This window comes from Marmota marmota, unplaced genomic scaffold (assembly GCF_001458135.2).
Source record: "Marmota marmota marmota unplaced genomic scaffold, marMar, whole genome shotgun sequence".
Classification (NCBI taxonomy): Eukaryota; Metazoa; Chordata; class Mammalia; order Rodentia; family Sciuridae; genus Marmota; species Marmota marmota.
Window position 1 is genome coordinate 11,508,869 of NW_025999982.1, and position 13,824 is coordinate 11,522,692.

The following is a 13,824-nucleotide window of genomic DNA, read 5'->3' on the forward strand; positions in this document are numbered from 1 at the left end:
CCCGTGGGGAGCCTTCCTAGACACTCCCCCAGGTCTGAAGGCCAGGCTTCTTCTCTCCTGTCTTGGCACTGGTGCGGGTGTTGGGATGAGCTATTTCTGCCCACCTTCCTGTCTCACCCAGAAGCTCCAGGAGAAAAGGGACATTGGTCTTGCCATTAAGCCCAGCCCCAAACACAGCACCTGGCACAGACATGTGTGGAACAAATGTGAATGAATGAATGAACGCCAACCCAGAACTGAGGGCCTCTTCCAGGATTGGCCTGAGGCAAGCAGGTCCACAACCCTCTGCTCGTCCCCTTCACCCATGGCTTTCTACAGCACAGTATGGCTGGCTCCCACCCCCTGGGAAGAATCCCTGTATTGTCCTCTCCCCTATCCAAGCCCTGCCACCTCTCAGGGAAGGCTGAGCCCCAGTCCAGAACCCCACCCAGAAGTCCCTGCCCCTTCACACTCACTCCCTGACCCACCTGCTCCAAGTCCCTGCACAACCCTTTGCTGGGGCCACTTTGGGGCTTATATTATGGTGTACCTTTTTGAGTTGGTTCACTTGAGCTCCTCCAGGGCTCCCAGACTTCCCTGAAGAGCAGGGCCCTGGCAGACAGAGCTGGTTCAGAGGCAGTCCCTGGGCAGAGTGCTAGAGAAAGCAGTCCTGCCTGTCCTGGTCTATCCAAAACTGGGGCAGAGTGAGCGCCCAGGATGGCAGGGGCTCTACCTTTTCTTCCTCAGCCAGGCCCAGCTGAGAAATTCCAGGAAACCTAACATCTGGGAAGGAAGGCCCAGTGTGAATGGGAGGGGGTCCACTGAGCAGGCAGATTACCAGGAAGGCAAGAGTTAAGACTGAGGCATCAGCCAGCCGTACACTCCCGGTCCTGGGTCCTGGGGCGGGAAGGGAGCAGTCAGGGAGGAGCAGAAGAGAGAGAGTAAGCAGGAAGCTGCTTCCCCACAGCCTGGTGTGCCCAGCTGGCAAAGGCGTCCACAGAGGCAGAAGTCTACTGTATGGGTAGGGCCATGTGGGTTTCCTGCCCCCACCTTCCCTCCTGTCCCCACACCATCCCACCAGCCCCTGGCATAGCTCAGTTCCTGTCAGCAGAGATCAGGTGCCCACCTCCTGCATGCTAGGCAGAGTCAACCTCTAGCAGAAGGGCAGCAGAGTGGGCAGTGGCTGGCGGATCCTTGCAGATACAACCCGCCATGCACAAGCATGCTCACACACGCGCATGCGCACACACTCACACACAGAGTTGGAAGCTTGCCAAGCCTTGAGATGGAACAGAAGCCACTTGACAGGAGAGGGGACTTACCAGTGGGGTTTGAGAAGGTGGTTCAGTTCCCAGGGCAGCCACGAGGCCACGAGGCCATCCATGCTGATGCTGGCGAGGAGACCAGGGGAGCTATGGGGTGATCTCAGGCGAGCCTAATCTTCCTACTGTTCAGTGAGTGACAATCCCTGCTCACCTCACCTCACAGGGTTGACACGATGACCTGTGAGGTTGAGCCCATGAAAACATTCGGTGGAGACTGTAACCTACAAAATAAAAGTTTTCAGGTTGTCTTTGTTGTTGTCACTGCCTTCATCTGGGGGAACCCCACTGCCTCATCAAGCACAGCAGCTCAGCTCCCTCCGGAGGCCCTTGCTCAACAACCATCAGTGACTCCCCTTTGCCTAAGGAATAAAGGACACATTCTGTGGCTAGATGTCCATCTGGCTTAAACCCATTTTCTGAGTTGATGTCCCTTACGTTTTAGTCCCCTGGTCCTTTCAGAGCCCTCCTAGCACATTTTTGGCCTTTCTGCCTGTCCTGCCTTTGCCTCTGCCGTCCCCTCCTCCTGGCACACCTTCCCTCTTGGCGACCTACTGAACTCACCTCCATCCTTCAAGACCTCGCTGGGATACCAACTCTCCCATGAAGAGAGAGTTTCCTCCGCCAAGCCAGAAGTGCTCTCTCCTTCCCTGTAGGGGATTTCTTTCTTTCTTTTTTTCTTTTCTTTTCTTTCTTTCTTTCTTTTTTTTTCTTTCTTTTTTTTTGGTACCAGCAATTGAACCCAGGGCGCTTAATCACTGAGCCACATCCCCAGCCCTTTCTCATATTTTATTTAGAGACAGGGCCTTGCTGAGTTGCTTAGGGCCTTGCTGAGTTGCTGAGGCTGGCCCTGTAAGGGATTTTTGTTTACAACAAATGCCACGATGGTTCCTGGCACAGAACTGATGCTCATGAAATGAAAGTTGTCGTGACCACACCCTGAGCTCTACACACTTTACATTCACTGACTCATTCCATCCTCGCTGCCACTCCATGGTGGCGGGACTGCTGGTGTCTTCATCCACGGGTGGAAAACCCAAGGCACAGAGCGGCCAACTCCTTTGTACATGTGAGCACAGAACCAGGTCTGAGCCTGGCAGACTGTCGAGCCCAGGCTCATGCCCCTGAGGGCCACAGGAACTGAGCCACATCTGCTTGTTCCTCTTTAGTCGCCCCCCGCCCTTCTCAGGACCTGGCTCAACAGGTACTCAGGAATATGCATTGGTTGCTGACCTCACCATGGTGCCAGGAGCCCCTTGAGGACAGATCAGGGGGGTCCCAGGAAGCGTGGCCAGCTGGCTCCACTTGCCTGCACATCCACAGATATGCCAAAAGCACAAAGCCACCTGGCAGGACCCTTGCTGACTGAACTAGGTGCTGAACTGGGTTAGCAATTAACCCACCCACTGGGGGTCATGACAGGGTGTTGGGTGGGCTCAGGGCCGACAGGGGAGGGAAACAGACAAAACTGTCAAAATCCAATGCAAAGGACTCTTAAGACCACCAGACCCAGACGTTCACTCCCATTTAGCAGATGAGGAAACCAAGGCCTGGGAATTGGATTGACTTGCCTGAAGCTGAGAAGCACAACAAAGACTTGCAGAGATGCCAGGATCTCTGAACATTTCCTCCCCGCCCTGCCTGTGGACTTGGGCTCCCCCCTCAATTTGGAGAGTTTGAAGCACCCGGCAGCCCAGTAACCAAGTGGTCTGGGCTCTTTGGTGACCCCAGCACTGGAGAAAAAGGTGCCCTCAGACAGAGCCCCCAGGCCGTGGTGCCCAGCCAGCGAGTGGCAGGCCATTCAAAGAGAACTGGAGAGAGGCTGGGAGAACGCCAGCCACTAATTGTGGAAAATAAATCAGGGACATCTAAACCAGGCAGTTGAAGAGGAGCCAGTTGCAAGTGGACACGTTTCCCTCCGTGCCCCAGCTCACCGGGTTTAATTGTTAATTGAAAGCCATGAGTTACATAAGTTACTTGGGTACCAAAGAAGGAACTGGAATGAGCTGTTGAAAATAAGCCATTTGCCGAGTGGTTTGGAGGTAACGAGGGGTCTCAGGCTATGGTCCCCTCAGACTACATGAGCTACATTTCCCTATAAGACCAGGGTCTCCCCTAAGACAGGGCTATGTGACCCCTCTAGATGAGGGCAGGCTCTTCTCTCTAATTAGGGGCTCCCTGAGGCAAGGGTCCAGTCTCTCCATTAAGTTAACTCCATCTGATCCCCAATGACTTGGATTGATAAAGCAGGGACAGAAAGCCACCTGTCACCGTGGGAAGATGTGGGACCCACCCTGGCATTGGGCTGCAAAGGGTTAAGCAGGCTCACACCGGCAGTTCTCAGGGGCACCTCTCTTATTCGCCAGCCCTCCCCATCCTGCCCACTGCCAGGGCTTGGTTTGGCCTCTGATGGGTTCCAGCTGACAGCTGGGCCTCCTCCATTCTTACCCTCAGGCAGCGGTGTCCTGTAATGACCCCACCCCGGGTCCCCTGCCACCCAAGCTGGGGAGGACTGGCATCAGGCTAGAGCAGGGTGCAGGGAGGAGTGGGTAGCCCTGCCTGGGGGCAGGGAAGCAGAGACAAGGAGTGCTGGAGGGGATGTAGGGGGCTTGGGGGGACATCCACTCCCTCTGGCCACCCAGCCCTGTTGCCTGGAGGCCCCAGAGTGAGAGAGGGGAGTGGGGGGGGGCATCGGGGCCACTCTGCCTACATGGGGTAGTTTCTCCTGCTGCCACCAGCCTTGGGATGGAGGCTGCCCCATAGACTCCAGCCTGGACAGCAGCCCAGGGCTCCCCCAAGCCACTCCCTGGCCATGAGTCATTCCCGGCAGCCTGTGCGAGCAGAGCAGCAAACCCTATCCCACAGCCTGCGGAGAACAGGGGACAAACTGCAGGAGCAGCCAGAGGCAGGTGTCTGGCACAGAAACCTGGTCTGCATATGGAGACTGAAACTGAGGATTTGAGAAATGCCCAGCTTGGTTTCCCTGACACCGACTCCTTTCCCCAGGCCCTTCCTGCCTGGCCGGGAGATTCTGGTGCTGCCATCTTCACCTCTGTCTCCCACCCAGGCCTCTTCTCAGCACCTGTGGCCTTTCAGGACTCAGGTCCAATGTCTCCTCCCCTGGGAAGCTCCCCTGTTGTTTTGGCACCCTTGGCACCACGGACATCCCTTTATCTGCTTTCCCCCGCCCTTCCTTGCTAGACAAGGAGCCATAAAAGGACAGTCACCAAGCTCCTCTTGTAACCACCAGAGCAGTATCTGACACACAGAGGTGCTCATGGCAGCCTCCAAAGATGGACACAGCCAGGAGTTCAATGAAATCACTCAGACCCCGGTAACCAGTATGCCTTGGTCCTAGCTGCTTGCAAAGTCCTACCAACCATTCCTGGGCCCCTAGATCTGTGTAACTGCCTGGTGGCAAACTCCCTGGGGATCGCACCCATAGTGCCAAAGCCGCACAAGCTGCATTGGTAAAGAGAGAAGAGGCCTTCGACACCCCTTCCACTCACCTCTGAGAGCATCCAGAAAGAGAGCTGCTTGTGTCTGGCATCTTACACAGTTAGGAGACAGTGTGTGCGTGGTGGCCATAGTAGACTAGCTCTCCATATCACTCCATCTCCCCACCCCACCCCACCCCCACCATGTACCTTGTTGAACCACAGAAACAGAGAAGCCAAAATAAAGGACATTCCCATCTCCACCCCCGCTGTTAGGATGCCCACGTAACTCGGTTGTAGCCCATCGGATGCACTCGCATGTGACCGAAACTGAGCTCCTATAGCTTCCGCTGATTTCTGGAACAGGATGGGGTGCTTTCTGTATCGTTTCCTCGAGGTACTGCGGGGAGGGGGGGTGTCAAGGGAAAGACACAGCCAAGCAACTCCTAATGCAGTCACAGCAGAGGCAGCTTCTGCTCACGGTACGGCAGTGTGGTTCTGGAGCTGGTGACTTCATGATTGCCAAAGAGGCGGCAACTCCCTTGGTGGCCCATTTCTGCACTGTGGCTTTGAGAGTCGCTCCTTAAAGTCCAGCCTCAAGCTATGTCTTTGGCCCTCCCAAGAGCTCTGGAGCCATTTCACACTCTAGTAAATCCATTTAACCCAGCCAGCGTGGATGCTGTGATCCCAACAGAATCCTGACGGACACACAGCATTTGATCTTCTATTCCCAGCACCCTCCTGCACACCAGAGCTCATGCTTGTGATTTATTCTTTCCCCCACCCCGAGATACGCGTCTAACAGAGAGCTGGACCACAGCAAATTCCAGCCCCGTTAGAACTGTCCTTGTCCTTTGACAACAAGGCCTTGTCACTTGGCCAACATGGCCCATCCAATTTGCTCTTCCCTTTAGATGAGTCTTAGGAGTCTCCTTAGACCCTGGTGTATGTCTGAATTCCAGTTCAGGATGGTAAACAGATTTTTATTTCATCTGTCAACTCTGATCAGTTAGTAATGACAACCTGGACCAGTGTGTCGGGGAAAGTAGTGGCTCCTTCTGGGAGCCAGGGCTCCGCCAAGAGAGTGCTAGGATCGGCTAGTGATGCCTGCCACGGGTGCAGGAGTGGATGTTTACAAGTGCTTGCTGGGTAATCGCTCACATATTTGAGGGAGAAATGAACAGAGCTACTTCCTGTTTGAGGCAGACCGGGATTCACACCGCCCTATACTCCTGAGACAGCCACCCGCAGTTTCCTGACTCTCCCCACTGATTCCCCAACTCAGCATTAGTTCACCAACCCATTTTATTCCTGATGCTTTCAACCTCCTGATTTCTTTTCCCAAAACTTAAGCCAAGTACAACTTACAGTTCCCAGCCCAGCACCCCAGAGTTCATACTAACTCCATGCTCCTGGGTTTCTGACCTTGGAGTTGACCTCAGGAAAGAGCTGGAGCTGACCTGGACTGATTCGTTGAGTTAAAGTAGGTTTCACCTCCTCCAGGTACAGTCCTCACCCCCCATCCCTTCCAAAGGCCCTTCCTTCTGTGGTCACATATCTTGTGTGTCCAGTGGGTGCTGGGCACTCAGTAAATCCTTAGTAAAACCCCAGATCAGTGCAAGAGTACCTGGGCTTGCTTGGGAGTGTCTTCACCAACCACTAGTTTCCCGTTTCCCATCCTCGCCTCCTGCCCATTCCCATACTCAGAAGCCTTTGTTGATACTCATATCTGGCCTCCGGAAACTCCAGGAAGCCTAGACACAATCAGGTGCCCTGTGCCCCTCTGAGTCACCACTGAACCCCAATCCAGCCTGCTGCAGAAGCCAGTCACTCTGTAGGACAGAATTTTTTTTTTTAAAGAGAGAGAAAGAGAGAATTTTTTTAATATTTAGTTTTTGGTGGACCCAACATCTTTAGTTTTTATTTTTATGTGGTGCTGAGGATCGAACCCAGCGCCCTGTGCATGCCAGGCAAGCACGTTACCACTTGAGCCACATCCCCAGCCCCAATGTGGGACAGAAATTTGTGCACTTCAGGGGTTCCCAGGCTCCTCTCGAGGGAGGAGAGCCATCCTCTGGGCACAGCAGAGGTCGGGGTGGGTGGTAAGTCATTTTCCAGAGAAGAAAACAACCCCTAAGCCCACCCCATGTCACCTCACTCCGGGCTCTTGCTCCCCCGCCACACTGCTGCTGCTAAAGGGAAACAGATGGCGTGGTTAATTGGGGTGTCGTGGCAGGCTCTGGCACTCATTAAGGCTGAGGGTGGGGACTGGGAGTGATTCACAGAGGCATAAACAGCAGCTCAAGGTGGGCAGGTAGCCCAGCGCCCATAGACCAGGTCAGAGAGAACAACGGACGAGGCCACTGGGCTTGGGCTTTAGGGTCAGGCTGGAGACCAAGGCTCCTCACCTCTCCCTGGTCACTGAGCACTGAGCCTGAGGCATCCAGGGCAGGCAGAGCCCCGTGACCACTCCTAGGGGTCCATGTGCTCACAGTTGGAGAAGGTGAGCCCCAACCCCCGAGGGGGAAGAAGGAGCAGAGAGGAGGAGACAACCACGGAGGAGGAAAAGGAGCCCAGGAAGGGTGGACAGGAACTGCTGGACTCAGGGAGGCCCCAGAGGCCCAGCTGGGGCAGCCTCCTCCCACCAGAGAACCAGAGCCCCCTCAGACCGTCCAGCCCAGAACCCCCCGCAGGGCCACCAAGGGAAAGCATGGTCATCCCTCTCTCCAGGGTTTAAGAGCCAGGCTCTGGGGTCAAGCCCAGCCCTGCCAATCACTAACTGCATGACCCGTGGCAGCTGCTTCAACCTCTCTGTGCCTTGGTTTTCCTACCTATCAAATGGGATAACACTTCCTGTATAGAATTGCACTGTTAGGTTGATGGCCTCAGGACCATGTCTGGCACATGGGGCTCTGTATCTGGGTTTAGATTGCTATTTCTAAGACGAGAGTCTCTGTGTTGGTGAACTGGGGGGATTCTCACCTTTTTCTTGTCACCAGCCGCAGCCACCTGTTGGGAACATCTCCTTCCACAGATACCATTCCTAACCTCTGGTTGCTTCCCTCACCCCACCTGGATTCACAAGTAAAGGGAAGAACAAGGGGCTCCAACTCTGCCCAGAAAGAGGAGGAGCCAGTCTTATTCCAAGAACGGCCATTATTGGGCTGTCCCTATGTGCTAGACCTAATGTTAGTCTTTCCTTCATTTGCTTCATTGAGTCTTCAGAGAGGATACCACTGTCCCATTATACAGGCAAGAAGACTGAGGCCTCAAGAGAAGGGTCCAGAGTCACACGGAAGCAAGCAGAGGAGCTGGGGTCAACACTCAAGACTTCCTACCTCCAGAATCTGGACTCTGTCCTCAGTGCAGAATGTGACCCTCAGCTACTGATGTCCCCAATACTAAAGGACCTTCCCTAAATGTAGAGCCCTAAGATCCTCCCCAGACCTAGAGAGTCAGAGTCTCTGTGGGTGGGAATCAAGGGTCTACAATTGAGAGAGTGACTGCCCCAGCACTGGACCTCCTGCCACCTATCACAGACAACCAGACTCCTTTAGAAGGAAAAAGAAGACAGAGCCCATCAATCTGCACTGGTCATCCCTGAGGTGATGACTGAGCACTGTCCCTGCACCCACTTCCACCCCCAGGATGCTTTACACTCTCTCCTCAAAACTGGGGCCACACAGGCAGAGCGGAGGCAGCAGAGGGCAAGAAAATGTGTCCAACATGTCGTAGGGTGGAAGGGCCAAAGCGTGGTGTGAGAGGATCAATAAGGCCAACAGGACCTGAGTCCTTTGCAGGGTATGAATGATGCAGAGACACCGATACCATAAACAGTGCCCACTGGCCCCTTCAACTGGAAAGAGGAGACCAGATTTGGGGGACAAGAGATTCTTTCAGACTGGCCTCTCTGCCTGCAGCACAAGGGGACCCTCTCTCCACTCCCACATCTCCCCCAAACATCCCTGGTTGTGATGGGTGCACCACCCAGGCTCCCCATGCTGCGGGGGCATCAGACGCCAGTCCTCACTGAAGAGTGGAGAGGATCGGCACACATCACATCACGCTTGGCTCGGCCCCCATTGGTGGGCAGCGTGCCACGCTATCAGCCAACCATCTCCCTGCAGAACCTCCGTTCTCAGGGGAGCAGCTGCTAAGGAGATTGGCGGCCACCAGGAGTGGCAGAGCCCCAGGAAAACCCTCTGAGCACCGCACCTATCCCCCGCCGGCCGTGCCCTGGCCCAGCCAAAGCTGGGGCAGGGAGAGGGAAGAGGACAAAGGACACTGAAGCTGAAAGATTAATTCCAGTCTGGGCCAGTGGAGCTGGGGATCTCAGCCCAGAGCCAGAGACCAATCACAGAGGGAAAATGACCTCCTTATTCAGGCGACCTGAAGCCCTCAGGCTCTGGCTCCTGCTCCCTACAGACAGAGTCAGAGTTAGGGAAGAGAATGAGGAGTCCCTCAGCTTTAGAATCTCCCCAGAGGCCCCTAAGCTGCTGAGGGTGTGACAGAAGACCCACCATGGACCCCCACGCCCACCCCAGGTCCAAATGGTGCCATCTCCCAAAGACTAGAGGGAGCTCACAGTCTGAAGAGGAAGACACTTCTCACTGCCTGGGCTCTGCCAGTCTGAGGCAAAGACGTGGCCCCTGCCCTCAGGGACTCCAACTCGCCAGTCTCTTCACAGTCCCCATGCTCCTCTGTACAACCCCCATCCTAGCCTCAGTCCTTCCAGACTCATTCCACCGCCCTCCTCGGGCCCTCCCCTGACCACCACACAATCCCAAGCCCCCACCCCAGCACCCCTAGAACAACTCATTTAGCAGTGGTTTGATAGGTCCTGATGGAACCCAGAGAACTCCCATTCCCAGGTACCACCTCTACCAGCGCCCGGGGGACAGGACCTTGGCCATGTGAACAGAGACATCATCCAGACAGGCAAAGAGCTTCTGGCTCCAGAGCGTTAGGATGGACCAAAGGTATGTTTTGTGACACTGCCCTTTAAGCAGCATCCTTTCCTGATCATTTCCATGTGTGTTGTATCCAGAGCTCTGGGACATTTCCTGAATGAATGAATGAATGAATGACCAGAACAGAGACAGCCCTCCTATCGCCTAACAAGGAATCTGCAAGAGCTGGAGGCTCGGACCTGGCAGGATGGTAGAGAAGGAGCCCATCTTGCCAGATCTAGGAACTCAAGATCCACCCCAGAGCAATTCCAAGGCAGTTCCCCCTGGAATCTTCCTGGAGGAGCAGGGCAAGGATCAGGGGGACTTCCGGTCTCACATCTGCTCTTCTTGCTCGTCATCTATTTCTGGCTGGAAGTCCAGAGGGCAGAGGTTATGTCTGGGTCTCAGGGCCATCCCCAGGACACCCCACTGTCAACTACCAGCTGTGACTCACTGCTTCTGAGCCTCCTCTCTGGGGGCAGAGACCAGGGAGCAGATAGTGCAGGAACACTACTAACCACAGTAATGTAAGCGGTGGCAACCGCACTTACGCGCGAAGCTCCTCCCCCACCCAGGCCAGGGCAATGACCTCACCCTCATGGGTCAGCAGCAGGCAAGGACAGTCCTGCCCTGAGGTAGGGGCATGGCCCAGACAGCCCCATTCCCTCAGAGCTGGCTACACACTGTCCCCACACCTGCCCCACCAAACAGCCCAGCTGGGACAAGGGAGAGAGACTCTGTCCCCTTCTGCCCCCTCCCCAAAGTGAAGGCAGAGGGAGCAGCCCCTGCCCCCAGCCTCTGACACCAGTGTGAGTTAGAGGGAGAAAGGGGAAGTGAGGGAAGTTGCCCTGTCCGCCCTTCCTCCTGCTGGGTCTAGGACGCTCATTCTGGGGAAAGTGATGTCTGAGGATGTGGCTGCAGTGGCCAGCTCCTGGCGCCAGCAGAAATCCCCAAGCCCATCAGTAGACCCTGTTCAGACATGTTGGCTGACCATGGCACTGAGTAAGTGCTGAGGAGACACCTGCGACTGAGGCCACGCCTCTGCCAGTCCTCTCCTTCCAGAAAGGCCCCTCCCAGGTCTCAGACCATTCCAGTTCCTCCTCTCCAACTCTGAGAGGGCCCAGGGTATCCATGCCTGCAGGGAAGGCTCAATGGGAAAGGAATACAGGAACTGGGCTCAGAGCCCAGCCGGGTGCTCCAAGGAAAATTACCTAACCTCTCTGGGCCTCAACTTCCCAAGCCCTACAAATGGGACTTAGACTAGCCACTTGTTGGGCTGTTGGGAGAATAAATGGGTCTGTTGGGCTGGATCTGCAGAGGCAGTCAGACGTGGCATTGCACGGCTGCCGTTAACCGCTGCAGGGAGGAAATACTAAATATTAGAAAAACTGTAGTCTCAGAGAAGGGAAGAACCAGGGTCACCTGCAGCAGGGAATTGGGAAGGGCTCACTTAACCTCTACCCAATGCCATTAATGGCACAAAAGGCTTTGTGACAAATGCTGTCTCCCAGCATCCATTCTTCCCTTCATCCCCAATTTTTAGCCAGATGCCATGGAATAAAAACCATATTACCCAGCTTCCCTTGCAGCTAGGTGTGGCAAGATAACTGAGCTCCTGGATGTCAGAGATATTTGCGACTTCCAGGAAGTTTCCTTAAAAGGAAGAGACATGCCCTTCTTCAGGTTTTCTTCCTCTTTCCTGCTGACGGAGCTCCAGCAGCCATCTTTGGCAATGAGATAACCTTGGAATTGGGAACTACACGTAGCAGATCAGTAAATAAAAGGAACCTGGTTCCCAGACAGCATGCAGCCGTCAGCTCATCCTGGGAGTGTTTACGTTCAGAGTCCAAGTTCGCAACCAAAAAAGGGCACATATAGCCGGGCGTGGTGCGGCAGCCCTGTAATCCCAGCAGGTTGGGAGGCTGAGGCAGGAGGATCATGAGTTCAAAGCCAGCCGCAGCAACTTAGTGAGACCCTAAGCAACTCAGCAAAATCCTGCCTCTAAATAAAATATTTTAAAAAAGGGCTGGGGATCAATTTCATTTTGTTGTATATGGATTTCCAGTTCTCCCAGCACCATTTGTTGAAGATGCTATCCTTTCTCCATTGCATGATTTTAGCACCTGGGCAGCAGAATAAAATAGACATTATTATTGCTGTATGTATATAGGTGACTATATGACCAATGTGATTCTGCAACCTGTACAATCAGAAAAATGAGAAATTGTACCCCATTTGATTCAAATGTATGAATTGCCAAGATCATTGTACTGTCATGTGTAGCTAATAAAAAAAAAAAAAGTCCTTAAGGGCTGGGGTTGTGGCTCAGTGGTAGAGTGCTTGTCTCGCACATGCGAGACCCTGGGTTCGATCCTCAGCACCACATAAAAATAAATAAGTGAAATTAAAAAGGGGGGGCTGGGGATGTGGCTCAGTGGTTAAGCACCCCTTGATTCAATCCCCCATACCAAAAACAGTATACATCTATGTAAACGTAACTTCAACTGATACAGGCCTCTCCTCTGGTGGAATCACCTCAAGACACTTGTGGGAAAAGAGCAGAAGTTCAGTGGAGTAGACAAAGGAGAATAAAGGGAAGGGAGGGAGGATGGGAAAAGGAAAGATATGGAATGAATCTGCACAACTTTCCTAGGTACATATACAAATTCACCACGGTGAATCTCACCATCAGGTACATCCACAAGAAATTATTTAAAAAATAACTCTGGATAAATGGCAGAAAAATCAATAGAGAGAAGGGGAAGGAGGGGTACTGGAGACTAAATTAGATCAAGATATATTCCATGCTTTTATAATTATGTCAAAATGGATTCTACTGTCATGAATAACTAAAAAGAACCAATAAAAAAATTCTATTTTTTTTTTAATTTTTAAAAGACATGTGGGAATGGATAAGAGGCCTGGAAGAGAGAAGTTGCCAGTAATGTGACATCTCCACCAGAAGAATTTCCTTCCACACGCTCTGTGAGACCAGGAGCAGCCCTGTGGGGAGGACAGAGCTCCAGGAGGAAGCCGGAGGGAGGGCAGAGTCCACTTCAGAAAGTGGGCAAGATGAGGATCTATATCCAGAAGGGAGGAGACACTCCGGACAAACACTTCAGGTGACAGCCAGACTGGGGACATGCAGAGATCAAAGCAGTTGGCCCAGGTCTGACCCTCACTTTTCCCACCTGGGCTTTGGGACTGAACCTGATTGCCTCACTCCTCGGAGCAAATGTGAAGGAAGGGGGTCAACAACAAACAAAACAGATGCTAGTCCCTCCCCAGCCAAGCCCCTCGCCTGTCATTCCTCACTCAAAAAGCAGAGAGAACAATAGAACCTTCCTCACCAGGTCCTGGTGAGGACTCTGCCAAGTGCCTCCTGCCCTGCATTCATCAGTGCGTGGGCAAGTGGTCAGTAAGCAGTCGGTGCTCATTATTGCTGCTGGTGAAATCCCGCCCTGGGGTATGAGGAGCAAAGAGTTGCTCTTCACCCCAGATCTACGTCCCCAGCCACTTGAGGACCCAAAAGACCAAGTAATGCCATGGGAGGACCATGCCTGAAGCCCACATGAGCATCTCAAGGGCATAGGGTGGGGGTGGGGAGTGGAGAGACCTGGCAGGATGGGAGCGGCCAAGGTCTCTGCAGTCTCTGCTGGGGGACTCCCCTGAAGGGACAGCCATCGAGTCAGGCTCTGGCCCCTGAGCTCTCCTCCTCAGCCAGGCCAGGTCCACATTGGGTCAAGGGGAACTGGCAAGTAGCCCAAGTCAGGCCACAGAAGCCCCCGGAGTTAAACAGCACCTCAGAGGGCAAGGGAAGGGCTGGGGAAGGAAAGGCTACAGACAACAGCAAGGCCTTCTTCAGTGGTTCATGAGAGGATGCAGAGAGGCTCTTCTGAAAACCCCCAGGAAAAAAAAACGGGTATCCAAAGAGCAGGGGCAATGAGGGGCTGTCATGTCTCCCTGGGGGGGTGAAGGACGGGAAATGGTCTACACTAAAGTCAGTGTGATTCAGGGGGCCTGAGGGAGGATTCTGACTGCACACAGTTAGAGTAGGGGGAGCTGTGGGCAGGGCAGGAGGTGAAGGGGCGTGTCCTCAGTGGCCCATCCTGAAACCCACCCTCGCCCAACCCACCA